This window comes from Schistocerca gregaria, chromosome 3 (assembly GCF_023897955.1).
Source record: "Schistocerca gregaria isolate iqSchGreg1 chromosome 3, iqSchGreg1.2, whole genome shotgun sequence".
NCBI lineage: Eukaryota > Metazoa > Arthropoda > Insecta > Orthoptera > Acrididae > Schistocerca > Schistocerca gregaria.
Genome location: NC_064922.1, coordinates 770,724,877 through 770,751,711, shown reverse-complemented (window position 1 = coordinate 770,751,711; position 26,835 = coordinate 770,724,877).

Below are 26,835 nucleotides of genomic sequence, written 5' to 3'. Positions count from 1 at the left end.
GTGTACCACAGGTATATTCCCATAAATTTCTTCCTCAAATTAATAACTAGTAGACTTCTCTTGCCCAGGAATGCTCTTTTTGCCAGTTCTGTCTGCTTTTTATATCCTCCTTGCTCCGAGAGGTCTGGGTTATTATGCCGCCTAGGTAGCAGAATTCCTTAACTTCATTAACTTCGAGTCTCACATACCACGCCCATATATGTCGATACGCTACCATACGTAGTAGGACCAGACATGTTTAAAGCAGCCATCTATGGTATTCAGTCTGTGCAATGAAACTTCTAAAAAAACAGGAGCTATGCAGGATTTATGGGAAAACAAAAATAGAACTGCTGATATATACATGCTAAATGAAACGAGGTTCGTTGCCAAAAGAACCACGTGTAAATCATTCTATGACTACCATATTTGTATCTTATCGAAAGACATCTCACAAACCTTAAAGAAATTGTGGTTACATGGGAACACTGTCAGTGGCACCAAAGTTAATCTTCAGACACACTTATGTATGACACAGCAACTGAAATTCATATCTGAACAACATCAGAAATGCTAAATCCATTTTCAAATGCACCTTCACGAAGGAAAGAGCCAGTAATGACCTCATGGCCGAGTTTAATTATCGCAGCACTGCCAGGAGAGTGATATATACTGACGTGCAAAACGTAAGGACGAAAGTAACAGTCGTATGATGCGTCACTTCCAAGAAACATAGCGTGGTGAAACTTGGATCTTACATAGAAAGAACTGCTACTGTATAGCACAGAAGATAACTACAAGAATTACGCAATGAGAGGAACAGAAATAACACTGTCATTCAAACGTATTAATATCACTGAAATCATCGCGAGTCATGAAGATCACCTGGATATTACAAATGGTGGGACATAGTTCTTAATAGCGTGTGTGGTTACCACGGACTGCAACTTGCTCCGTTGCTGGTCACAAGGTTGGTCGGGAGTTCTTATTCCAGGCCGTTCCATTCCTCCTCTAGCTCTATTACCAACTGCTAGATAGTCGTTGTTGTATGAGGACGTGTGGACGTCTCCCCAATGCGTCACACACGTGCTCGATGGGCTTTAAGACCCGGAACTAGGCAGGCCATTCTATTCGCCCCATACTCTCTCGTTCCAAGAACTCCTCTGCTGCGCTCTTCAATCTGGTCCCACCTTGTCATCCATATAAATGAAGTTACCGTCGCATACGTGCCCATGGTGAATAAGGGAGTGACACAATAATCTTGACCGGAGAATGTATCGTGTTCAGAGATCTGGAGAACATTACGCCCGTGCAGCATTCTGCTCCGCAGCACAGTAACATGTGGACGATCAAAACGGCCATGTTCGACTGTACTGGACGTACCATTATACGGCGAAAGATGAGAAATCGCAATGCACCCAGGAACATTGACGAACATGATCGTTTTGGTGTTCCTGCTGTCATGGTGTGGATAAGTATAATATTGTACGGGCGTACTGACCTTCTAATCTTTGAACACGGCACACTCATCGGTCATCGTTATTGTTACACTATACGGCTCCCGCATGCGCGTCGCTTCAGGGATTCATTGTCACCTACAAAGGGCGTTCAAAAAGTTTTGCACTGTCATCTCTAATTTTTTTTATTTTTTGCAGGAGGAGAATGAAATTCTTTGTGGGCATAATTGGAACATTTAGCTTTCAGTTGGTGTATAAAAGTATTATCTTTTATGTATGTAAGGATATGACTATGTATGTAAGGATAATTGATCATTTTATTTCACACGATTTGCTATCAAATGTACGGTTCGGCTTTAGAAGTCGTTTAACAACTGAAAATGCTATATTCTCTTTTCTCTGTGAGGTACTGGATGGGTTAAACAAAAGGTTTCGAACGCTTGGCATATTTTTTGACTTAACTAAGGCATTTGATTGTGTTGATCACAAAATATTGCTCCAGAAGTTGGACCATTACGGAATAAGGGGAGTAGCTCACAATTGGTGCATCTCTTACTTTAGCAAAAGGTCATTATTTACAATGTTGAAAACGGCTGTGATGTGGGGTCTGAGTGGGGTACTGTCAAGTTGGGGGTGCCCCAGGGATCAGTGTTAGGCCCTCTCCTGTTTCTTATTTATATAAATGATATGCTCTCTAGTATTACGGGTAACTCTAAAATGTTTCTATTTGCTGATGACACTAGCTTGGTAGTAAAGGATGTTGTGTGCAACATTGGCTCAGTTTCAAACAGTACAGTACATGACCTCAGTTAATGGCTTGTAGAAAATAAACTAACGCTAAATCACAGTAAGACTCAGTTTGTACAGTTTCTAACACACAATTCAACAAAACCTGACGTTTTAATTTCACAGAATTGGCATATGATTAGTGAAACTGAACAGTTCATATTTCTAGGTGTTCAGATTGATAGTAAGCTGTCGTGGAAAGCCCACGTTCAGTATTTCAGTATTTCAGTATTTCAGACTTAATATAACATTTTTACTATTCGAACGGTATCAGAAGTAAGTGATCGTTCTACATGAAAATTAGTCTACTTTGATTATTTTCATTCGCTATTGTCGTATGGTATTATATTTTGGGGTAGCTCTTCTCATTTTAAAAGGATATTTTTGGCTCAGAAACTGGCGGTTCGGGCAATAAGTGGTGTTAGTTCACGAACCTCTGGTCGATCTCTGTTCACGAGTCTCGGCATTTTGACTTTGGCCTCTCAATATGTATATTCCTTATTGTCGTTTCTTGTTGCTAATATTAGTTTATTTTCAAGAATAAGCAGCTTTCACTCCGTTAATACTCGGCAGAAATCAAACCTGCATTTGGATCGGACTTCCTTAACTCTTGCAAGAAGGTGTGCAGTTTACTGCTGCATCCATTTTCAATAAGATGCCACTCGAATTCAAAAATCTTAGCAATAATCCACGCGCTTTCAAATCGAAACTGAAGGGATTCCTCGTGGGTCACTCCTTCTATTCTTTCGATGAGTTCCTTGGAAAATTAAGCTGATTTTTATTGTATTGCTGATAGCGTTTACTTAAACTTATGGACTGACTTTTTTAAGGTCCATGAAAATTTATTTTTATCTGTTATTCCGTTTATGTTGTAATTTCATGTACTGACGCGTTCCAAGACCTTGGAGATTTGCTCCTCAATTTGGTCCTACGTAACTTGACGGGTAAATAAAATAAATCTACAGGTGAGCCATAATGGAACTTGAAGTAGATGTCAGGTTGCGACGGCAGTCAGTGATGGAGTTCCTCTTCAAGACCGGCGATGACTGCCACATGGATTCACAGAAATTTCTGCCTGTTTATGGGAAGGACACAGTGGATCGCAGCAGTGTCCAGTGGTGATTGCAGAAGTTTAAAGAAGATGATTTCTCTCTACAGGGCAATCCACGATGTGATAGACCATCGACCGACGGCAGTGAGTGATGTGAATAACGAGACCATTGATCAAATCATCCAAAATGACAGAAGTGTGACGACACAACAGCGTGCTGAAATGACATTTGTCATTGGGTAGTCTGGCATGACTGGTACAGTCACCAGGGTACGGAAAAATCTGTGCACGTTGGGTGACTAGATTATTGACAAGAGAAATGAAAACAATGAGGAAGAATATGTGCGAAGGTCTCATGAAAACCTTTACTGAAGAGTGGAAAAATCGTTTTGACGCGGCCATTACCCAGGATGAAACATAGTTGTTTTTGTCCGAACCTGAGAACAAAAGCCAGTCCATGGAGTGGGGTCATCCGGGTTCCCCTCGAAAGGAGAAACCAAGACTCTCACGAGCAGCAGGCCGAAAGGTGATGGCCTCCTTCTTCTGGGATCAGTGTGATGTCATTTTCATTGACTTTTTGGAACCTGGCTCCACAATTAACCTGGACAGTTACTGTTTGTCACTGTACAAGCTGCGACATACCAACAAGACCCACAGACCACAGCTTCAGCGTTAGCTCATCAGACTACACCGTGACAATGCCAAACCCTATACAGCCCTTATGACGCAGGAGAAAATCAGGAAAATGGGTTGGAAAGTTGTTCCTCATCCTCCCTACAGTCCGAACTTGGCTCCGTCTGATTTTTACCTCTTTTGTCGTCTGAAGACCCACCTACGCGGTAAGACAGAGATAGTGAGAAAGACCTTATTTTGTTATTCTGGCTTCCTCCATTCGTCGTACATGCCCGTACCACTGTAATTTCTTCCTATCCATTACGTCATATATTCTTTCTTTATTTCCATTCTCCTTATTATTTCGGTATTCCTTATCTTTTCGTTTCTGGAGAATCTCACCGGTCTTCTCCAGAAGTCCATCTCTAGAGCTTGTAATTTTTTAATGTGCTTCAGCTTAATTTTCCAGGTCTCCGTTCCATACATAACCACACTCTCTAGTATAGATTCATATATTAATTTTTTAGTTCTGCTCATGACATTCCTGCTCCATAAGACCTAGTTAAGCATCTCAATGACCTTCCTCCGCTACTAATTCTTTTATCGATTTCTGACTCTGATTTTCCCTCGATTTCTAAAATGGATCCAAAATAAAGGAAAGTGTTTACCTTTTTCATTTTCTATCCTTCAATGTATAGCTCATCTGAATCATTAGTCAAGTATTCTGTTTTTTAGTAATTAATCTTCAAACCCCAAGTTTTGTTTGTTACTGCTAGCTGATTGCACATATAGTTAGCATCCTTCCCGTCTTGTGCTACGACTACTTGATCATCAGCAAACAATAAATGATGTAGGTAAACTCCATCTATTATTTCTAATCCCATGCTATTTCATTTACGAGACCATTTTCTAAGGCTAATCTCGAAATAGGTTTTAAATAATGATGGAGAGGTGGGACAGCGCTGTAAAAGGCCTTTGATTGTTCAAAATTTCTGTGAAAGTTTATTACCAACTTGGCAAATAGTACCTGTATACATGTTGTATTATTTTAATCAAGGAAGGGTTTAGGTCTGCCATATATGCTTATTCGCAATAATTCTCTATTATTTGACAACGGGAGAGCGCCAACAAAATATTTCCGCATTCGGAGAAGAAAGTTGGTGATTGAAATTTTGTAGGAAGATCCCGCCACAACGACAAAAACCTTTGTTTTAATGATGTTCACCCCAAATCCTGTATCATATCCGTGACACTCTATCCCCTATTTCTCGATAGTACGAAACCTGCTGCCCTACTTTGAACTTTCTCGATGTACTCCGTTAATCCTATCCCGTAAGAATCCCATACTGCGCAGTAGTACCCTAAAGAGGGCGAACAAGCGTAGCGAATGCAGCCTCTTTAGTAAATCTGCTGCATCTTCTAGGTATTCTGCCAGTGACAGGCAGTCTTTCGTTCGCCTTCCCCACAATATTTTCAGTGTGTTCTTTACAATTTCCGTTGATCGTAATTGTAATTTCTAGTAGGTATTTAGCTGAGCTTACAGCTTTAAGATTTGATTGGTTTACCGTGTAACCGAAGGTTAACGGAATTCTTTTACCACTCATGTGGACGACCACACACTTTTCATTAGTTAGGGTCAACTGCCAATTTTCGTACCATACAGATACCGTTCCTAATTCGGTTTGCAGTTTTTTTTATGTTCGATGGCTTTACTAGACAATTCATGACAGCATAATCTGCAAACAACCTAGGACGGCTGTTCAGGTTGCCTCCTAAATCGTTTATATAGATAAGGAACAGCAGAGGGCCTATAACACTACCTTGGGGAACGCCAAAAATCACTTTTCTTTTACTCGACGACTTTCCGTCAGTTACTGCGAACTGAGACCTACCCGAAAGGAAATCACGAAATTAGTCGCATAAATGAGACGATATTCCATAACCACTCAATTTGATTACAAGCCACTTCAAAGTACGGTGTCAAAAACCTTCAGGGAGTCTAGAAGTCCGGAATCGATTTGAAATATCTTGTCGATAGCACTCAACACGTCTTGTGAGTAAAGAGCTACCTGTGTTTCCAAGAAAGATTTTCTCTAAAACCGGTTCTTCCTCCTACATTCGGCTTTTTTTCTTTTTTTTTTTTCTTTATTGTGCTTCAGTTCCCCATCAGGGTCGGACTGGCAGCAGCATAATGCGCAGCTCTTCAGCCAAAAGATAATAATGATACAACAGAAGACATTTAAAATTATAAATACCGGCGTAGAAGCCGGTAGAGAGGATGACGCTATAGAGATGGGCAAGGACAATCAGGAAGGAGAAGAGGCTTTCTCTAAGATGGCGGTAAGTGACACAGTCGTGACCAGGGGCCGTGTTGCGTTTGGACCAGAGGATAAGTTTAATGTGCTGTGATTGGAGTGTTGAAGTCGGAGTAGCAACTGCCCCAAGTACTGGAGCGACCGAGGTATCGGCGCGTTCCATGACGGTGGATTCAAATGGCTCTGAGCACTATGCGACTTAACTTCTGAGGTCATCAGTCGTCTAGAACCCAGAACTAATTAAACGTAACAAACCTAAGGACATCACATACATCCATGCCCGAGGCAGGATTCGAACCTGCGACCGTAGCGGTCGCTCGGTTCCAGACTGTAGCGCCTAGAACCTCAGGGCCACTACGGCCGGCCATGACGGCGGGGAAAAGAGAATAATCAAAGTGGGGATCATCAGGGATGGAGAAAACTTCGGAAAGGTTGTCGGGAAGGGGGTGGTCGTTATGGCGAAGAGGGTAATGGGGTGCAGAATGGGAAGCAGTAAGGCGATGGTAGGCGAACCAGTACTTGGAGGAGTTGATAGGAGGGTGGCGTTGAGTAGTGAACAGGTCTGGCGCCAGTCCCGGCGTTTCTTTGCTGTAATAAGATTCCGTATGTGTCGCTGTATTTGCTGGTGGCGTTGGAGTGTATTTCTGTCGTGAGTGCGCACGAAGGAGCGATCGAGGCGGCGGGATTCACGTAGGGTGAAGACAGTCCTCGGGAAGAGAGGGACCGTGGGGGATGGTTTTAGTAGGGCCTCCACGGAGTCAGTAATTATCTACTGAATGAAGGACGAGGGGTGGATGATGTCGTCAGGATGGTGATAGGCAGCAGGGTGGCGATGGATTCCCGGTAGTCATACCAGGTGGCACGACGGTAGTCATGGACGACTTTGGGAGGGGTGCAGGGCGAGGAGCCAGAGGGGGCTGGTAAGCAGACGTTATGGTGAGAAGGACGGGGAGGTGGTCGCTACGCCCAAGGAGGTTGGCGGAGGCAATGACAACATCGGGGGTGGTGTCACTTTTGGGACGGGTGTGCTGGGGAAGTGGAACAAGGTCACCTTGAGTCGTGGAGCGGACCTGATGCCACCACCGAAGAGCGGCAGGGGAGCGGCAGAGCGTCAATCACATATGTGAAGAAGGTGCGGTCAATGTGGGAGATGAAATCGTAGGGAAGAGGAGCAGTGGAGCGGACATAGATGGTGGCACGAGTAATGGTGAGGGAGGGGAGGAAGACGCTGAGGCCAAGGTGTTCGGTGGGGTCGTTGAGGAGGGTTTGTGGCCAGATCGGGATATGCTTAAGGTGGCCAATGGCGACTCCACCCCGCGCTCGAGGTCCAGGAGCATCAGCTCGGTGGAGGATATAGGGAGAGGTGCGGTTACCTAAATTCGGCTCTTCCTTAACTTTTATAGATGACAACGCGCGACCGCACAGAACAACGCAGCTTGGGGAGCTCTTGGAACGATAGGAATACGGCGTATGGACTGGTCTGCCCGTTCCCTGGATTTAAATCCTATCGAGCAAGTGTGGGCTGCATTGGGGCACTTACCGTAGCACGTCCAAATGCACCAGCAACCAAACAGCAATTGTCAATCGCAATGATGCGGGAGTGGAGCGCTCTGACGGGAAAACTTCTTACTTTCCTTATGCCCAGCACGAGAGAACGTTGCAAAGCACGCATTACCGTCCGTGATGAGCACGCACCCTATTAAGAATCATGTCCAGGCGTCTTTAAAGTCTCGGCAACCATCACCGATCGTCGTGACTTCAGTGTTATCATTATCTTTAAATAATGTTACTTCTCTTTGTGTCATTGCGTATTTTTTAAGTTACCTTCCTTACTATACTGTATCAGTTCGCTTTATTTATGGTCCAAGTTTCATCGAGCTATCTTATACGGCGATGACACATCAGGTGAAACTTTCTTTCGTCCTTAAGTTTTGCCCACCCTGTGTATATAAATGATTGTCCAGGTGCACCATCAGAAGAATTTTGCCCTTTTTGTTACTGATACGACCACAGGAATAGAATGTTGTTCCAGTGCTCTTATACAAAAGGAGATAATGAAATATTTGAAAACATCAACAGACCGATCAGGCAATTGTATCACCACTGCATTTTTGCGAAATTTCAGTATATAGACTTGAGGCTGTAAGTCATCCACTGTTTCTGTTTAATGATCTGAACACAAGAAGATACGTCTCTACAAAAACGCCGGTAATATGTGCCTCTTTCTACATAAAGTTTCGACCAAAGAAATAATTTATAACACAATCTGACACTATATCATAAATACATTCTTATTGCGCTATGGAAAGAAATGGGTGCAAAAATGAACACTTCAGAGAATTTTGAGGTAACAGATACTCCTAGAAATTTCATGATCTGACCCGGAGGCCGTATAAATTATCCACTTGATAGGTGGATCATATGCAATGAACATGTATGGCTCTGTCTGGTAGCTTAACTGAGTTCTACACAAATTAAGTGTAGACTGCAAAATGTCGACAAAGGCACGTAAGTAGTCTTATCTTTGAATAAGAATTCATGAGCGACATGGGTACGAAAATAAATTCTAGAAGCTTCAGTTGGGGCATGCTGAAGGAAAACTTAATTTGCCTGCAGACGTTCTCTCCCGGGTCGAAGCGATCGCTGACACAGTTGATTTCGAAGCCTTCGCTGCAGCGCAAGAAGTAGACGGCGAGCTGCCAGACTTTTTGGCGCAACCACCAGGCCTCCATCGTGTTTCAGTAACACCGTTAAACACGCTGTTGCATTGTGACATCGCAACGACGAAAACGCTACCGTTTGTTCGCAATAAAGCGAATTTGTTAAAGCAACAAGTTAAATATAGGAATAATGTCACTCTGGAGTGATATAAATCATGTATAACTAGTACGAAGCGGTCATGAGACCCCCATCGCTGACGTAAGTCATGGCAGTGAAGTGAAGCGTATGTTTCAGCCTGTTGTATGGAATCAGTGCAGTATGTGAGTCGACGGAGAATCGTGACAGAATGGCAGGAAGGAGCTATCGTGTTTGGACGTGCCCATGAAGTTGCCCGAATTTTTGGTGTTCAGCCGGCCGCGGTGGCCGAGCAGTTCTACGCGCTTCAGTCTGGAACCGCGCGACTGCTACGATCGCAGGTTCGAATCCTGCCTCAGGCATGGATATGTGTGAGGTCCTTAAGTTAGTTAGATTTAAGTAGTTCTAAGTTCTAGGGAACTGACGACCTCGTATGTTAAATCCTATAGTGCTCAGAGCCATTTGAACCATTTTTTTTTTTTGCTGGTGTTCAAGGAATAGTCGACCATTCTGACCCATGTAACACGGTATAAAAATAGTGGTCGTGAAAAGATCCCAGCCAACAGGGACTGGAGAGTGTCAGGCATTGCCAGTTACAGTAGGCTTCTAACGTGGTAGCAATTTCTATCTCACCCAGTTTCCAAGCGAACATTGCAAAGGGAATCGTACGCAGTGGACAACTGGAGCTGTGTACCTCGCAAAAATCCAGTGCTAAGAGCGGCAATAAAGCCCTACATCTTCAATTAAGCAAACAACACAGAAACTGGGCCGTAGTTGTCTGAGGCGTGTAGTGTGCTCCGACAAGTCGCGGACGCATCATTCAAATACTGTGATCTTGAACAATGATTTTTATTTCAACATTCTCGGGGTTCAAACGCTGCCCTCTCATCTACATGCTCATGGTGAGTATTCTGTGGACACACCCATCTTTTAAGACGACAACAGCCGAGTTTCTGGTTTGACGTACAGTCTAGGACCCTATGGCACCCTGAGTTGCCCTCTAAATCAATCGATCTTAATCCCATAGAAAAAACCTGGCGCTGTGTTGGAATAGAGCATGAAATGCAACAATCAACAGATCCTCAGTTGGGTGTTTCTACTGGATAAAACCATCAGTGAATAGCTTCAGCTGCGTATGGCACACTCGAAAACACTTGTGGACCCTCTTCTCTAAACTGAGATCAGTATCAAGGCCATCGGCGACGTATCACGGTACTAGCCTGACGTATCCTGGGTCTGACGAATTTTTTGTCCTGTGTACTTATCTGACAATTTATCCACGGTAATTAAATGTGCACTAGACTGTGGTAGAGGAAGTTTGCGTATTATGAAACATCAGTTACTTCTGTAGTTCTATCTCCACATTCAGCTCAGTCTTACCTTTCAGACACATTACATAAACTTTAATTATATGACAGTAAGTATCTGTATTTTTCTAAATAAAATTTTACCACCAAAAAAGTTTTAAAAAAGTCTCACTTGTAGGTTATTATGGAATGGTCGGGAAATATGGAAAAAGGCGGTAAGAAAGCCAATAATCATTTTTCATTTTGGAAAAAAACATATTTAATTTACAGAAAATAAAGCTCTGAGATTGCTCTTACATCAAACTGTTAAGAGAATTGCATACCAGGAGCAGAAAAAAAAAATTTGCTTTGATAACAAATGCGTTAAGTTAATTAACTTCAAAACATTGATCTGAAACAATTATTTGTTTGTGTGGTAAAGATGATTAGTTATCCAGTCATCTATTCGAGGAAATCAGGAATGCAATCTTCATTCGCAGCAACTGCTCAATCAAGACTGGCCCATATTTTACTGACTACTTCACAATGCCCGAACGCCGTCTTGGACTACACATCATAAAAACAGAACTAACTGTGTGCAAAGCCAAAAATCGAGCGATACATAACGACCTACTGCTCTTCCGCTACATAAGTTGCATAGTTTCAACCCTTAGAGTACATTTTCAATAATTATTGCATAGTCCTGAAACTTACCTAAATTTTGTGAAATTACCAAAAAAGTTTTCCTGCGTCTTAACTCACTCAATATCTGGAAACGAACTGGGCCCGTTACAGATCATTACAGGAACGCTGTGCAGTGGTTCATGCGTCTCCTCGATGGGAACACCGCACGACGGATGAGAAATCGCAGTATTGAGTATTGCCCGACTATTTCATAGTAAGCGAAGTCCGTCTAATACTTTTAAATACAAACTAAAGTTGTTCGTCCTTACCAACACTTTACGAGATGTAATCGAAATAGAACAGAAATAAGCAGTTAATAATAAAGCACGCGGCGACCCGTGTGTACATATAAAATTATATATATATATATTTTTTTAAAGAGAAATGTGCAGTTGTTTTTCGGTTAACAAGCTTTAAACGTTATCTTAAATATGATATGTGTAATACGTACAAGGGTAAGAGTAATAGTTTTGTAAACAAATGAATGCACTTGGTTACGAGCTCTTGACTCTGTGATGGATGTGGCGAAACGTTTCCCTCTACTTCATTTCTACAGCGTGCAGTTTTAGGACGGACATTGTCGAATACGGCAAACAAAGGATCCCGCCGGGCTTTTTGTAGACATCAGGATCGATACGCCTCTAAGCAAAAATATGACAGGAAATGAAGCTTCGCTGATACAAAAACTCGTTGCCCCGAGTCTTGGGCGTGAAGCTGATTTATTCTAATGTTTTCGGGTACTGTTTTTCCATCAACTGACAGTTATTTTCAGGCGTGATGTAAGCTCACAAGTAGCGTCGCTCATTAATATTTAGTGCTGAAAAGCATCGCTTTGTTGTGTTCGGACTTCGCCTTTTGTGAGGTTTTGTAACGCAATAAATATGGAAGACATTATGGAAAAAGATAATGCCGTCAACTACGGACAATTTTTTTTCTTTCAGATTCATTACACTTGAAACCTGAATTACGATTCCCGTCTGCACATTCTGCTAGCATCACTGTGTTGCTTATCCGTTCTCGTTAATGTGAGTTATGCTTCAAATCAGAATGAAATTATTGCTGTCCAAAGGAGTGTGCGTTGATATGAAACTTTTAGCAAATTAAAACTGTGTAACTGACTGAGGCTCGTACTCCGGACCTTTGTCTTAAAAGCCGGCAAGTGCTCTGTCGACTGAGCCATCCAAGCACGACTGTGGAGCGCTTCTCACAGCTGTAGTCCGGCAGTACCTCGTCCCCTACCTTCCAAATTTCACAGAAGTTTTCCTGTGAAACTTGCAAGTCTGGCACTCCTGAAAGAAATGATATTGCAGATACATGGCTTAGCCACAGACTGTGGGATGTTTTCAGACTTAAATTTTCACTCTGCGACGGAGTGTGAGCCGATATGAATTGTGAATGATATGAGACGAGGTAGAGAAAGAAATAAAGCTGTAAGGAAGCCCTCTGAATCGTGCTTGGATAGTTCAGTTGGTAGAGCAATTGCACGCGAAAGGGAAAGGTCTGGAGTTCGGGGCTCGGTATGGCATACAGTTTTAACCTGCCATGAAGATTCCTTCAGATGTTACATGACATGGCAATGAAGGCTTAATAGAATTCTAAAACTGATCGAAAGTAGATATACCATACACATACTAGTCTTATATTACAATCAAACGTGCATGTAACTTACAGGCCAAAAAAACACATAAACGAGGCGGTATACAATGTAGCCTCCACACAAAAACATCGCTACACATCAAAAATTAAACTAATTCGAAGGAGTATCTGCAGCAACTACGTTAAGTTCGGGCAGAGGCCGCTAACGGCAATGACTTCAAATGCTAGGAGGTATTTGCTGTAATAAAAATACAGATTACAAAAGTTGATGGTAAATTTTAATTTTGTGGCCAGTAACTCACATGCAAGTCAGGTTTCGATGTAAAATACATGTATTTGGTATGTTATCTACTTCCGAACAGATTTGGATTTTGTTAAGCATACATTTGTTATGCATCGTGTCATCCACTGTATTTTGTTATTCAGCATGATTTGATAATGAACAAGCCGTCCGAAACTAATCATCAATAAATAAATAAAACATCCCACGCAATTTAAGACGGATCCTCTAACAGTTATTGTAAAACAGTGTACTGTGTGCTCTGAAACACGTGTGTCTCTAGCACCATTGTACTCAGTTGTCAGATCTGCCACAGATCACCGCCTATCCTGTTTCATAGAGAACAGCACGAGAACAGCCTAGCCTCACCATTTCCGGGATGCTCATTCACTGGCACTCTCCATAACCACCTGCCCTTCGTCAAAGTTGCTCGTATCAGTGTATTTCCCCATTTGCGACCAATATCGTCGCCCGAATGATTGCATTCGACCTCGCTCCACTTATATGCATTCTAAGACAAAAAGAAACGATGCACAACGAACGAATTGTCCAAAGGGGAGGTAACTCGGTAGATGTGATGTACATGACCAGGCAAACAAATTATTACAATTTCAAAAAAAAATTGGATTATTTATTCAATTTCACAACTTGAGAAGTCAATAACGCTTGGATCCCAGCTCTGGCTCTTATGCAAGCCCTAACTCGGCTTGGCACTGATTGGCAGTAGTTGTATATCGTCCTGAGGAATATGGTGCCAAACTCTGTGCGACCGGCGCGTTATATCGTCAAAATACCCAGCTGGTTAGAGGGTCCTGCCCAGAATACTCAAATTGGTCAAATGGCTCTGAACACTATCAAAGGTCATCAGTCCCCTAGACTTAGAACTACTTAAACCTAACTAACCTAAGGACATCACACACATCCATGCCTGAGGCAGGATTCCAACCTGTGACTGTACCAGCAGCGCGATTCCGGACTGAAGCGCCTAGAACCGCTCGGCCACAGCTGCCTTCCAGACTACTCCAAACGTTCTCAACTGGGGAGAGGTCCGGTAACCTTGCTGCCCAATGCAAGGTTTGGCAAGGACGAAGACAAGCAATAGAAACTCTCGCTGCATGCAGGTGGGTATTACCTTGATGAAATGGAAACCCAGTATGGCTCGCCATGAACAAAACTGGCGTAGAATGTTGAGGACGTACCGCTGTGCTGTAAGGCTGCCGCGGATGACAACCAAGGGGGTGCTACTAGGAAAAGAACTGCCACACCAGACTTAATAACGAATGGTGGACGACAGTGAAGCTGGTATCCGACCACTGCCAGGACGTCACCAGACACGTCTTCGCCCTGGAACCTTAATGACTCGAGTAGAATTGTCTTCAGTGATGAGTGTCGCTTCGAACTGAGCACCGATGACCAGCAAAGTCAGTGCACCATCTACCGATGGAAGAAGAGATAGATGGTGCATTTCCCTTCCTTGAAGTCCTCGTTCGCCAAAAAACCATCATGTAAGCCGCAGTGTGTACAGGAAATCTACACACATTGATTGGTATCTCTACGCTCTTAGCCACCATCATGTGGCATAGAAACGTGGCGTTCTGAACGCCCTCATCCACCTTGCTAAAGTCTTCTCAGACGCTGAAAATCTGCCACTAGAGGAATATGCCAGAAAAATGGCTACAATCACCGCCATGTATCACAAGCTATTTCTGGTGAGACAAGCAGTAACAACACCGCTGAAGAAGAGAAAAATAAACTTGAGTTTTTGCTTTTCTGCGGCACAGTGTCGGGGAAAGATTAGAGGCCCGTAAAGAGGCACAACATCTCACCAATGTGCAGACTCCACGCAAAAATACGACAGCTCATGACGCCTCTGAAGGAGATCTAGGGCTTAGGACACCTGACGTGTACAGAAAACCATGTCAGTGTGGCTGCCACTGCGTCGGCCAGACAGTAACAACTGTGGGAAATAACGGAAGGAATACGAGAGGGGCTTACGCGGATGCTGTCAAAAGTCAACCGTGACAGATCACGCTTTAGAAAATCAACACGACTTCTATTGAACGAAACAAGGGCCATTATGAGGATGAAGGGGTTGTGGGGCAGTGACATAAAATAAGCGGTAGAAATAAAACAAAATATATGAAAACAGAGTCAGTAAGAACGGCGCTTCGCAACTTAGCACAGCCTGGGCCATCGTCAGGTTGAAGCGGGCACAAGGGACGCGGGACGAAAACATTACCCCATCTGGCGAGGAAGAGAGCACCAGTGACGTCACAGCCAACAGCGCGGCTATATAACGGCGAGGCCGCGGCGACACGGCTGTCATTTACCACTTGACAATGGCCGAGGAGAGTTCGGTCAAAAACTTGTGGAATTTCAACCAGCTGACTCGGCTGGCAGCCCGAGAATATGTTGTTATTATTATTATTTTGTTTTACAGATTTCATGTTTTTAATTTTGTTTGGCTTTGAATTTTTTAATTTTTTAGTTTGGAGTTACAAACATTTCATTCATGTACGCATGAGACTGTATTCGCAATCATATGAAAGAACTCATAAATACTTAGCACAGTGCACAAAATGACAGCAAACATAAATACGATAACGAACAAAAATTAAACACACTGCGCCGTTTGTGATAATAATGTATGTAAACAGTTTATATTACGTTGACAAACTTAGGATACGGCCATATTACATAAATTAAATTTTTTGGAAGTTTACTATATCGCAACCTAAACGATGTGCGCAACAAATAATAAACTACTGAAAAGCATACAGCTTTTTATTATTATCTTAAAATTTTCGTTATTGTTTATCTAAAGTACGCAATGGTAATGATTGAAAATTAAGAAACTACCGCCAGAGAAACTCATCAGAATAATTTTGGAGCCAAATGTAGTAACAACCAATCCGAATTAAATATGATTATGAATAGATGAGATAGGAAAATAACTGAGAAACAATGTCTACAGGAGAAAATACAATCAACTTTTCAATCGTGTACGAAAATTGACAAATTGAAGTCTGTTTTGTCCGAAAATAAATTTTCTACAAGATAGTTTTTGAAGAAAAAACACAGTGAAACATTTTCTCCCGGTTAGAAGTAAAGAGACCTTTTTTATGACAATTATTTTTGTGGCACTTTTCGGGTTAGTTTAATTTTCTGTGTGGTCATCGAAGAGGTTTAAATTCTGGATCGAACATTATGCCATTCGGTACAAGGCTGGGCATAATTTTGGTTTGATATATGTATTGTTTTTGCATGCCCACAGATTTTTCTATGATTTTAAGCCATTGATGAATACAATACTTAACGTATAAACAATGAAATGATAATCAACTGTAATAACCAGTTTTTTTAACTATATCCAAATGCAACACTTAATATGCAAAGAATTCCTACGGAACACAATTGCATGTGCAAACGCGTTATTTTTCGCATGTGAACCAGGAACAGTGAAAGATTTTTGCGAAAGCTTCTTATAATTACCATAAGACTATATTTTTTATTGTCATCTGTACCACTTTAACTTGTCTCAGCTCATGCGAACGCGTAAAACAGAGTTTTATGTGCATTTTATGTGCAACTTCAGACACCTATATCGTGGCAACTGTTAAAGCTTCGACAAAACAACAGAACGACCGTTAATTACATGTATTTGCCTGCCTTCTCACAAAACTTGAACCGATTCTCACAAGTCTGAAACACAGAAGTAGCGTGCGTAAAAGAAAACCACAAACTTTTGCTCTTAAAATCCGAATGAATCTAGATTTTTGAAAGAAATCTTTCAGTTTTATCTTAAGAATGCAGTTTTTATTCGTTTGATTCACTTTAAACCGTTACCGCGTAGTCATTTTACGTAAGAACGATTTTTACGTGCTGCATTTAACTCGACTTTAAAGCGTCACATCTTGACCAAAGATAAGGATTATTGGATGAAAAAAGTTTTGTTTCGCCTTTATCCATTTATCTGCCATAGCGCAAAGTTCGAACCAATTCGTACAAGATTAAACTACAGAAGTGGCATGCTTCAAAAACCTCCCATAAAAATGTGTTTTTTGCGCGTAAAATCGAAACAAATGAAGAGTTTTTCAAACGGTTAAGAATTATCTTGGACCAAGGTCCAATACACCGGTGAACTAAATTTGAACCATCACTGTCGCTCCAGTCCGAAGTTATTTAAGGGTGACCGTTTTTGTACCTTAAATTGGAACGAGAATGACTTTTTGCAAGTAAAACCCGGACGGAGCGCATTCAAATTGTGTCATCAGCTACGCATTAATTTCAGCCAATTAAATTTTTTTGAAAAAGGAGTCAATCGATTCGCACAATTTGCCTGGGCGCCAGCTCCGGTTTGTCGTTAAAACTTTGTTTAGTATACTGTAATAGAGCAACAACAAGACAGATGTTATAATGGTTGGCTCTGAGCACTATGGGACTTAACATCTGAAGTCATCAGTCCCCTAGAACTTAGAACTAATTAAACCTAACTAACCTAAGGACATCACACACATCCATGCCCGAGGCAGGATTCGAACCTGCGCGGTCGCGCGGTTCCAGACTGAAGTGCCTAGAACCGCTCGACAGCTCCGGCAGGCGTTATAATGGTTTCCGCCTGTAACGATTAGCTATATAATTTCAAGAAAACGTTACGTTTCACTTATACGTGAAGCTGAGTACAGTACGCGAGGTATTGCAGTGTGCTTGCCGGTGACTTCTACAGGTAGTACTGCTATTGTGAAAAGTCCTACCGAAAAGTGTAAAACATCTGAATAATATTGATTGAAATGGAGATGTAGCTAATCATCTGCTACTGCAGTTACCACGTGTGACAACGGTAATCGTTTTCATTAGCACAGTAAGTTGCCATAACTCATGTAGTTGTAAATATAAGTGTTCTTTAAAATATAATTTTGAATATCACTTATGATAACCCACAAAAAAATTATTTTCCAGTAAAATATACCCACTGACAACAGAACGCCCCAGAGGTGTGGGAGGAACTCGATATCCCTGCCTGGAGGCCACAGAACACGCGCCCGTCTGATGATACGTAACACACGCTGAGCAGCACGTGTACGACCTCTCGTTGCGACAATGACAACGTGCCGTCACGTCACACCCGTAAAACTCCGTGATACAACCTGCATCTCGAGTTCGATCCGCGAACGTGCTTCAGTACGACGGAGAACGCAGCTGGCTTTGTGGTAAGAGTAACTTGAACACAATGCATACGAATACGAATTCAGTGGCGCGAATAACTATATATATACAAAAGTCCTCAGTCTCTTCATTTAACTCCTAACCATCTTAAAATCAGTTCCTCTGCTCTGATTAAGTAATTCTGCTGCAGTTTCAAATTCAGCCTATTTTGAATATTTTGTTATTGTGGTTTTCTCGTTCTCTAGCTGCTATTTATGTCATGTGACTACGATGTGTGGAATCATTCCGTTACTGTTCAGCTTTGATTCATAGTGTGGGTGTATCTGGGTTCGGAATTTTCATGTTGCTTTCTCCATATACTCTCGGTGTCTAAAGTAAGAGGGGCAGGAAGAGAACCCCTTAGCAACGAAAGCAGTTGCTATTGTTGAGGCGGCTTGGTTGAACGCAGCAGCTATACAGCCTCGTCACAGGACCAAATGCGTTTCGGCAAAGCATGGCAAAAATTGTGACAACACTGATTAGTCACAATTTAAAATAATTTATTAAAAGAAAGTATACTTTACTATCTTGAGTGCCATGGTGAGGCGTGTCAAAGTAGGAAACATTCCACTTACACTGGTCAGTCTTTGGAATATGATCTACTTCTGAATCCAGTGAATGACGGCTAAAACAAGGTATTCGGAAATTCCCGTTACAAACTTCTAGGACTCGCAGAAGGGAGTAAGTACATAATATTTTGAGTAGGGAACCATGTACGGAGACATAGCGTTACCCGTCTATGACTGTTTCAATTCAGATGCTTAACTCATCCACTTCTATTTAAGGAATTGAATAAGGCGTGATGCAGTCAAGTTATTGGACAATAATTCGAAAGGAAACATAACGCAATATCCATTTAGCACTTAACCACGTTTGTCCCTATTAACACTTAGACATTACTTTTTTATGTTATTTCAAAACAAAAAAGAATCCCAGAATGAGATTTTCACTCTGCAGCGGAGTGTGCGCTGATATGAAACTTCCTGGCAGATTAAAACTGTGTGCCCGACCGAGACTCGAACTCGGGACCTTTGCCTTTCGCGGGCAAGTGCTCTACCAACTGAGCTACCGCAGCACGACTCACGTTCGGTACTCACAGCTCTACTTCTGCCAGTATCCGTCTCCTACCTTCCAAACTTTACAGAAGCTCTTCTGCGAAACTTGCAGAACTAGCACTCCCGAAAGAAAGGATACTGCGGAGACATGGCTTAGCCACAGCCTGGGGGATGTTTCCACTCCGCTGCAGAGTGAAAATCTCATTCTGGAAACATCCCCCAGGCTGTGGCTAAGCCATGTCTCCGCAGTATCCTTTCTTTCAGGAGTGCTAGTTCTGCAAGGTTCGCAGGAGAGCTTCTGTAAAGTTTGGAAGGTAGGAGACGAGATCCTGGCAGAAGTAAAGCTGTGAGTACCGGGCGTGAGTCGTGCTTCGGTAGCTCAGATGGATTGCCGGCGCGGTAGCTCAGCGTGTACGGTCAGAGGGTCAGCTGCCCTCTGTAATAAAGAAAAACTGAGTTAATAGATCAACAACGAACTTAAACGGATGTCTTACGACGTCCGCCCCGAGCAGATGCAAGGAATAAAATCGAACAAAATGAGATTAAATAAGAAGTAATGGTACAGCACTTGCCCGCAAAAGGCAAAGGTCCCGAGTTCGAGTCTCGGTCGGGCACACGCTTTTAATCTGCCAGGAAGTTTCATATCAGCTCACACTCCACTGCAGAGTGGAAATTTCATTCTGAAAAGGAAACATTATTTTATGTGACAGAATCATCGCAGGTGCTCCGTCTTTCCATTGCGAGTCCATGAAGATTTTCACGACAGTGACGTCCAGAGATGTGTTCAAATTGCCTTATGAGGAGTAATATTTAAGGCACGTTGCTGAAAATGTTGTTAGTTTACAATAATGCACAACTCAAATCTACATCCTGACCATTGTCTAACACACTCAAAACAACCAGGCGTTGGATGAATAATGGCTGTAGCCTCAGTCAGTTATTCTGGAATGTCTATCCGAGTCTCGTATATCGAACGCTTCATTCCGCCCCCCCCCCCCCCTCCTCCCAAACAAAGAAAAAGAAATCGATAGGAGTGAGCTAAAGGCACCAGAGAGGCAATTCTGACGTTTCGGCTGATAATGGAAGCAAGGCTAAAGAAAAATCAAGACACATTCTTAGGATTTGTCGAAGTGGAAAAACCATTCGACAATATCAAATGGCGTAAGAAGTTCGAAATTCTGAGAAAAATAGGAGTAAGCTATAGGGAGAGACGTGTAGAGCCAAGAGGGAATAATTAAGAGTCGACGACCAAGAAAGAAGTGTTCGTATCAAGAAGTGTGTAAGACAGGGATGCAGTCTTTTACCCTACTGTACCAATCTGTGCATCGAAGAAGCAATTATAGAAACAAGAAGAAACGTTCAGGAGTGGAATAAAGATTCAGGGTGAGAGGATATCGATGATACGATTCGCTGATGACATTGCTGTACTGAGTGAAAGTGCAGAAGAATTACGTGATCCGTTGAGTTGTATGAACAGTCTAATGAGCACAGAATATGGAAATCAAAGAAAGCCATGAGAGACAGCAGAAGTGAGAACAGCGAGTAACTTAACATCAGGATTTGTGGTCACGAAATAGATTATATTACGGAATTCTACCACCTAGGCAGCAACATAACTGATGATGAAAGGAGCACGGTGGACATCAAAAGCAGGCTAGGACTGGCAAAAAGGGCATTCCTGAACAAGAGAAGTCTACTAGTATCAAGCACAGGCCTTAATTTGAGAAAGAAATTTCTGAGAAGGTACGTTTGGAGCACAGCACTGTATGGCACTGAAACATGAAGTGTGGGAAAAGGGGACAGGTAAGAATCGAACCATTTGAGATGTGGTGCTACAGATGAATGTTGGAAATAAGGTGGACTGATAAGGTAAGGAATGAGGAGGTGGGAGAAGGGACAGGATGATAGGACATCTGTTAAGACATCAGGGAATGACATCCTTGGTAGTAGAGGGAACTGTAGATGGCAAACGCTGTAGAGGAAGGAAGAGATTGAAATACAGTCAGAAAATAATTGAGGACAGGTTGCAAGTACTATTATGACACTGACAACAAATTGCTGTGGGGCCGGTCGTACTGAAACAATAATAGTTGCCTGTCTGCTAACTGGACATTCTCCAAAATTGCCGGTGGTACTTTACGAAGAAAGATCGGGAATTTCGTCCACCGAGCATGTTAAGCGCCCAGAGAGATACTCGTGAACATCAGCCCTGACATTTATAGTAAATATCTGTTGATTGTTGAGTATACGAGTATCCTTGAGATCTTCCAACCGCCTGCCACGGCTGTTGTGGCTGTTAAATATTCCTTGTCTTATGAAAACAGCCTCGTCAGTAAACAATGCGTTTATAAGTCAAGGATGTTTACAATTTGATGTTGGTACCATTAACAGAATTCAAAGTGCTGGAAAAATCATCAGCTGGTAGATACTCGGCCTTCCGATACTTGAATGGTAGCATGCCCTTCTCATGCAGAATGTTTCACACTGCGGCGTTGGAAGTATTTAGTTTCTTTGCTCTGGATCGTGTGCTGATGCGGGAGATGTCCTCGATGCATTGTAAGACAGCTTTCTCAAACTGAACATTTTGTACACTGTAAGGTCTACCTGTTTCCCGTCGGTCTGGTCTAACGGATTCTGTTTCACCATCAGGTGTTTGAAATGTGACATGGTTTGGTTAGCTCCTCCATGCATATCGTTCTGTACAAAGCGCCTAGATAGTCGTCTGTAGCACGAGCCTCCTCTTAAACGAGACGCATGTCAGCCAACTCACAGTACAATCAACGATCAAGAACCAGTAAACAGCAGTACAAACTTTCATGTAAACACATCACAAAATAAACTGTAATAATATATCCATTTATTCAGGGACGTGGTCACTGCTAGAAGTAGTGAATACTTAACCGTTCTAGCAATGAGGTGTAATAGTGTTTCAGATCAGGTTCCACTGTCAACATGTTGCGTACGAAACAGTCAAAACAACTGTGGCCTTGGCCAGAGGCCAGTCCAATGCAAAAACCTCCAAGGAGCCTAGCGAGAAAATAAAATAGGTAATTATAACACCTTTTACCTGCTGGGAAGACTACTCGAGTTTCTCATCCATTAATCGTATTTGAATGTTCTTTGTTTGTTGGAAATCGTGCCATGCCACTCATAAGAAAGACAGCGTCTATCAGAATTCGCCAGCAGCAAGATCATGGCCTATCTTGACCGCATCTAACAGTCCGGCAATATTCGTACCGTGTTGGTCTATGCGAGTACTGCCTTCCGGAGGGCGTACTCAGCGGTATGCAGGAGCTCAGTGGTCCCACGCAACTAGCGCTCAATAGAATAAATATATTATTCGTTCGGCGATGCAGAATAGTACAACCACGCCACGTATCTTGAACCAGAAAATGGTTTTGCTTACAGCATGACCAGTATCCACAGGAACAGTGGGACAACATCTGGAACACCATGGACTACCAACACGGTGACCACCGTTGCGGTTCTCCTTGGCGCAGCAGCAGAGGAAGGCGCTACGGGAGAGGTGCCCCCAACGACAGTACCGACACAGGAGTCACGTCACATCTCTTCTGGCGAGTCCCGTTTCTGTGCACAGCAATGTACGTGTGTGGTGGCTCCAAGAGTAACGAACAGCTTCGGATTGCACTCATCATCGTCATGTGGACCCCGCATCTGCCCGATGTGATAGCATGGTGTGTCACCAAACACACAACACAACCATCTCTGATTCGAGAAGCCAGTAATTTGGGCAGGAGCAGTTACCTTTGCGATGTGTTGAGGCAGGAGGCTGTGTCGTCCTATCTTAGAGATCTCCGTGGCGTTATACTTCAACAAGATAACGCAAGACCACATGTTGCCTGAGTAGTGCCGTCCCGTCCGAAGAACAGGGTCCAAAAGCAAGGTTGGCACCACTCAGTCTCTCAGTCTAATCTCTCTCTCTCTCTCTCTCTCTCTCTCTCTCTCTCTATCTATCTATCTATCTATCTATCTATCTCTCTACTCTCTCTCTCTCACTCTCTGGTCAGGGGCTGGACGCATTAATAAAGCACTCAACACTCGGTTATATTGTTTAATTTTTCCTAATGTCTTCTCCTGCACCAAGACGTTTTCTGTCACGTTTGTGCTACTCCTATGTATGTAGTTTCCGATATTTTAACTGTAACAGGTACCTCACACTTCACTGTGAGTGTTTAGTAAATACATGAAAGACTGTACCAGATCTGCCAGACTTTTGGTCTGTAGAATTCCCCTGTTGCCTCCTGCAATCTTTTAATTAATTAATGATCAGAATTCCTGGCAGAAGAGATGAGATCCGTTGCTGGCCGTGGTCAAGACAGCAGAAGATTATCGGGTTAGTTTAAATGTACCTGTTAATTGGGAAGCTCAGGTCAGGCAGCCATTTTAATATGTATCACCCCGATTGCCACGTTCGTTCTTTTAAAAGAGAGCTGACGGAAGCCGCAACATCTACAGGCATATCTGTGAGGAGGATGAGTGGTAAACACCTTGAGCAATTCTGAAGTGACAACTGTTAGATGACTGACACAGAACAAAATGACCCACGTCTCGATAAATATTTGCTTCCGGACAAATTTTTGCACTTTTTTTTTTTTTTTTTTACTAGTTCTGTCCAGTACTGCCTTCGGTGATAATATGAAACACCTTTTGTTTGAAACATCCGGTGTAGGCACGTCCATAAGTGTATACATCTGTGCCACTACCTTTTTTTTAAAAAAAAAGTAGAAAGAATTTCGCCGTTTTCACGTGGCGTGGTATCCCACGCTGCCACACTCAATAGCCGTTCAATAAACAGCTGCTGGAATGTGGACCAGTTCTGTTACATTATCAGTACGAAGTGTAAGAGATAAGACGACAGGTCCGGCGACCTTGATATCATCATGTGACGTGAACTGCTTTCGAACTACGCTGGCCTTGTAGCTGCCATTAACGCATCTGATAGACGTTGAGAAACAGGAACTGCGTCAAAATCTTCTGCCAAGGAACAGTCTCATCTGACACCTCATCATACACAATTTGAGTTCCGGTTACTGTACGATCAGCGTTTGCTATGGCTAGCTTCTATTATTTCCGCGTTAAACACTGCTTAAAATTTCCATATGCTAGATGCAGCAGTTTAGCGAAACAAGAGAAAAACCTAACTGGAGTGAGAGACAGAGTATTCGTACCACATTTATCTAGCAAAAATGTCCCTGTCGCGATATATAACTAGTGTGCTTCAAAAACCATGTATCTACCACTGGAAACAATACGTTATTTTTCGATCTGTATTAGTTTTGTAAACTTGCATTCATAGTGTGCCCACTTTGTAACATACCATTGTAGTCTTACCAAGACCAAAATTAACCTAAATCTGGAAAAATAATCTGTGTAGACTGCCAAAGCACTTGATGATAAGCCCCCAAGTCTTGAAATGCATCGTACACCGAAATAAAATCATTATTGTTTGTGACTGAAGGCGTCTATTCTTTCAGCTAATGAAACCGTTTGTAGTACTGTAGTGAGGTAAACAGTGTCCCAGCGAGAATCTACAGCTTCCTTCAGACGCGTTCAGAATGTACCACGAGGAAATGGCAGGGAAAAATCAGAAGAATAACGAAAATTCAAAAGCTTTATCGAATTTTTGCTGTTATCTCGTGCAGATTCTGTTGCTAGTCCTGCCGCTGATCGATATATACTTTGATTAAGCAATTAAATGAATTACCAGATAGAATGGGCTCTGGTAAACGGCATCGATGACATAATGCTAAGTAACATATTTTATTTTAGAAAAGGCAACACTCTTTCCGCTTGGTCTGTTTTGAAATGTAAATATTCACATCGATCGCCATTTCAGCCTATTGTGCCATTGTCAAGTGACAGTTACCAACAAGTGCATAACATTCCGTTTTAGAGGACGCTGTCCTCGTCTCACCATTTTCACATATTCTATGTGTAAAGTAAGACAGTATTCGTAGTTATTTATGTAAAAGAGCGTAGCGCTTCATGTAATAATAACTGTCGAACTTATGTCACCTGTGCATGTAATCTGTCAAATGTCACACCTGGTGCGCGCAAGGTAGAAATTACGCACACAGATTACTTGCAGTTGGTAGCAATTAATGAGTAAAGTGCTACGTTCTTTTCTGCAAACAACAAAGACTGTTGTCTTACTATAACATTGAATATGCATACATAGTTGACAGGAGGACAGAGTCATGTTAACTATTCAAGACATAGCGGTAAATACATGCACTTCAAAAAAAAGTTTTGCATCACCTAGGTGCCGAGAGTTCCGGAACCCGTACAGAAAATTGGAATAGTGATCAACATATTGCTTATGAAAACCACACATTGCATGTTGCACCACCATACAGCGAGACCTTCAAAGGTGGTGGTCAAGATTGCTGTACACACCAGTACCTCTAATTCCCATTAGCACGTTCTCTTACATTGATTCATACTTGTATTCGTCGTGGCATATTATCCCCAACAACGCCATACGATCATTTCATTTCATCCCCAACTTCATAAAGATACTGTTGGTCCAAATTGTCCCACGCCTCAACGGCGATTCGGCGTAGATTCTCAGAGTCGTTGGACAGACACGTCGTCCATAAATAGCCCTTTTCAATCTATCCCAGGCATGTTCGATAGGGTTCATGTCTGGAAAACCTACTGGCCACTCTTGTCGAGTGATTTCATTACCCCGATGGAAGTCATTCACAAGATGTGCACGATGGGGGCGCGAGTTGTCGTCCATGAAGACGATTGCCTCGCCAATATGCTGCCGATATGGTTGCACCATTGGTCGGAGTATGGTATTCACTTATTGTACAGCTGTTACGGCGCCTTCCATGACGACCAGCGGCGTATGTCGGCCCCACATAATGCCACCTAAAACAGCAGGGAACCTCTACCCTGCCGGCCGGGGTGGCCGAGCGGTTCTAGGCGCTACAGTCTGGACCGCGCGACCGCTACGGTCCCAGGTTCGAATCCTGCCTCGGGCATGGATGTGTGTGATGTCCTTAGGTTAATTAGGTTTATGTAGTTCTAAGTGGACCTTGCCGTTGGTGGGGAGGCTTGCGTGCCTCAGCGATACAGATAGCCGTACGTAGGTGCAACCACAACGGAGGGGTATCTGTTGAGAGGCCAGACAAACGTATGGTTCTTGAAGAGGAGCAGCAGCCTTTTCAGTAGTTGCAAGGGCAACAGTCTGGATTATTGACTGATCTGGCCTTGTAACAATAACCAAAACGGCCTTGCTGTGCTGGTACTGCGAACGGCTGAAAGCAAGAGGAAACTACGGCCGTAATTTTTCCCGAGGGCATGCAGCTTTACTGTATGATTAAATGATGATGGCGTACTCTTGGGTAAAATATTCCGGAGCTAAAATAGTCCCCCATTCGGATCTCCGGGCGGGGAATACTCAAGAGGATGTCGTTATCAGGAGAACGAAAACTGACGTTCTACGGATCGGAGCGTGGAATGTCAGATCCCTTAATCGGGCAGGTAGGTCAGAAAATTTAAAAAGGGAAATGGATAGGTTAAAGTTAGATATAGTGGGAATTAGTGAAGTTCGGTGGCAAGAGGAACAAGATTTCTGGTCAGGTGACTACAGGGTTATAAACAGAAAATCAAATAGGGGTAACGCAGGAGTAGGTTTAACACTGAATAGGAAAATAGGAATGCGGGTAAGCTACTACAAACAGCATAGTGAAAGCATTATTGTG